Source organism: Microtus oregoni, unplaced genomic scaffold, assembly GCF_018167655.1.
Source record: "Microtus oregoni isolate MIOR12 unplaced genomic scaffold, Mior012 000058F_ref0000040, whole genome shotgun sequence".
Taxonomy (NCBI): domain Eukaryota; kingdom Metazoa; phylum Chordata; class Mammalia; order Rodentia; family Cricetidae; genus Microtus; species Microtus oregoni.
Genome location: NW_024543834.1, coordinates 9336711 through 9339340, shown reverse-complemented (window position 1 = coordinate 9339340; position 2630 = coordinate 9336711). Strand labels below are relative to the sequence as shown.

General features: G+C 43.6%; 1 pseudogene; it reads left to right on the top strand.

Moving 5' to 3' along the window:
• The first annotated feature begins 709 nt into the window (after window positions 1–709).
• Window positions 710–1444, top strand: LOC121438869 (annotated as a pseudogene).
• Window positions 1445–2630: the final 1186 nt, after the last annotated feature.

Here is a 2630-nt window from a genome sequence, read left to right as displayed (position 1 = left end):
TCTTAGAATCTGTTCTGCGGATCAGGTGACCTCCACCTGCCTCTGCTTTCCAAGTGACATAATTTCTCTCTAACTTGATTTCTTTTTCTTTTCTTTTTTTTTTTTTTTGAGTTTCTCTGTGGTTTTGGAGTCTGCCTTGGAACTTGCTCTGTAGGCCAGGCTGGCCTCCAACTCACAGAGGCCCGCTTGCCTCTGCTGGGATTAAAGGCATGCGCCATCATCACCCATTGAAACATAATTTCTTAACATAACATTAAAAATAAAATCCCACAGTGTATCCTCTAATTTTATCATGATGGAGGTCTGTCTCACCAATGGAAAGATGCCTAAATTTCAGAAAACCTGTTCACAACTAATTATTTACCACATTACAAGATCTAACACAGAATGGGAGGAAGTTCTAGGCTAGATTCCCAGCAAAGCATACATATCACACGCTCACACACACACACACTGCACACTCATGCACACCACACACACAAACATACACGAGAGGAGGAAGTGGAGGAGAAGGAGAAGGAAAGAAAGGTGGATCTGGTTGTAACACCACGTGCCTGTAATCCCAGCACTCAGGAGCTTAGATAGGAAGATCAAGACCAGCCTTACCCACATAGCAAGACTGTCTCAGGGTTGTCAGTGCCTGCACCACCCGCCTCATTCTCTTGTGCCCCGGCAGAGGCCCGGGCGGCCAGCACAAGCACCGGTGACCATGTTCCGACGCAAGCTCACGGCCCTGGACTACCACAACCCTGTAGGCTTCAACTGCAAAGATGAAACAGAATTTAGAAACTTCATTGTTTGGCTTGAAGACCAGAAAATTAGACACTGCAAGATTGAAGACAGAGGTAACCTGAGAAATATCCACAGCAGTGACTGGCCCAAGTTCTTCGAAAAGTATCTTAGAGATGTTAACTGTCATTTCAAGATTCAGGAGCGACAGGAAGCAATTGACTGGCTTCTTGGTTTAGCTGTTAGACTTGAATATGGAGATAATGCTGAAAAATACAAGGACTTAGTACCCGATAACAGGAAAAATACTGACAACACAGCAAAAAAAATGCAGAGCCATTGATCAACCTGGACGTTAATAATCCTGATTTTAAGGCTGGTGTCATGGCTCTGGCTAACCTCCTTCAGATTCAACATCATGATGATTATTGGTAATGCTTAAGGCAATTCGCATTTTGGTTCAGGAACATCTAACACAGAATGCAGTTGCTAAAACAAATCAAACGAAAGAGGGCTTACCTGTTGCTTTAGACAAACGTATTCTAGGCTTTGACACAGGAGATGCAGTTCTGAACGAAGCTGCTCAGTCTTGCGATTGAAGCACATAGAAGAGCTCAGAGAGCTACAGATGAAAATTAATGAAGCCATAGTAGCTGTTCAGGCAATCATTGCTGACCCAAAGACAGACCACAGACTGGGGAAAGTCGGAAGATGAGCACATCAGGATTTCAGCTTCTCGCCTGCCTGGTGTGATGGGAACCATGTGCATCGGCATGTGTTTGGAAATCAAATGTCACATTTGGAGGGAGGAATCCCAGGAAATTGGCCATGTTCTAGAGATTTACCACCATTGCTTTTTTTTTCTCTTTAATAAAGTTGGGGAAAGTAAAAAAAAAAAAAAAGACTGTCTCACTGTCTCAGAATACATATCTATGCCTGTGTGCTTGCGTGCACATGTGTGTTTATAATAGTAACAAATTAAGAAAGAAAAATATCAGGAACTAGAGGAAAAGGGTTTGCTAAAATTCAATACTAGCAATAAAATTTGGAAGTAACTGAAGAAAATTGTTTGAGCTACATTTTGCGAGTCCACAAAAGTCTCCGTTGTTGACCTGCGTACCTGTCAACCTAGAAGTCGAATTGAGGCCCAGCAAGTGTCAGAACAGGGCTTTGTTGGAGCCAAAATGAAGATGGTCACCTGAGAAGAAAACAAAGTCCAGCTTCTGAGGATAAGTGCTCCTGAAATGATATAGGATGGGGCTGGGGGTTTTGTTTTGTTTTTTACACTAATATAAGTAAGAAGGAAGGGTGAGTGGCGGTGGTGGCGCACACCTTTAATCCCGCCAGAGGCAGATGGATATGTGAGTTCGAGGCAAGTCTGGTCTACAGAGTGGTTTCCAGGACAGCCAGGGCTCCACAGAGAAACCCTGTCTTACAAACAAAACAAAAAGGATGGGAAGAAGACCATTGCAGCACAGGACGGTGACATGCTGGCTGTCCTCACACTATCTACTCTAGGTAGGAAGGGAAAAAGCTTTCCCTGGTGTGTGTTTGCAGTCTTATGGCTTAGGAAGGCTGCAGTATCCTAAGCCCGCATCTCACATTTTCTCCTGGGCTAAAGAATCCTGTGACCTCGTTCTTGTGACATTTTAAATACTTTCTCATTTCCACCCTCTGGTTAACACACAGATGAATGAATGGTTAATCGGGTATAAGCATTTTGCAAAATCTTTCTCCAAAGCATTGATGATCAACAGATAGTTCTAAGGGGTTAAGAACTAACGTCCCTTGTTACTAGGGAGACTCATTTCAGGTGGTCATGTCCCATGTTGGAGAAGACAAGACTACAGTTGTGAGGTTAAGACCAAACCCTGAACAGCGACAGGCAACGCTTGTGAGTA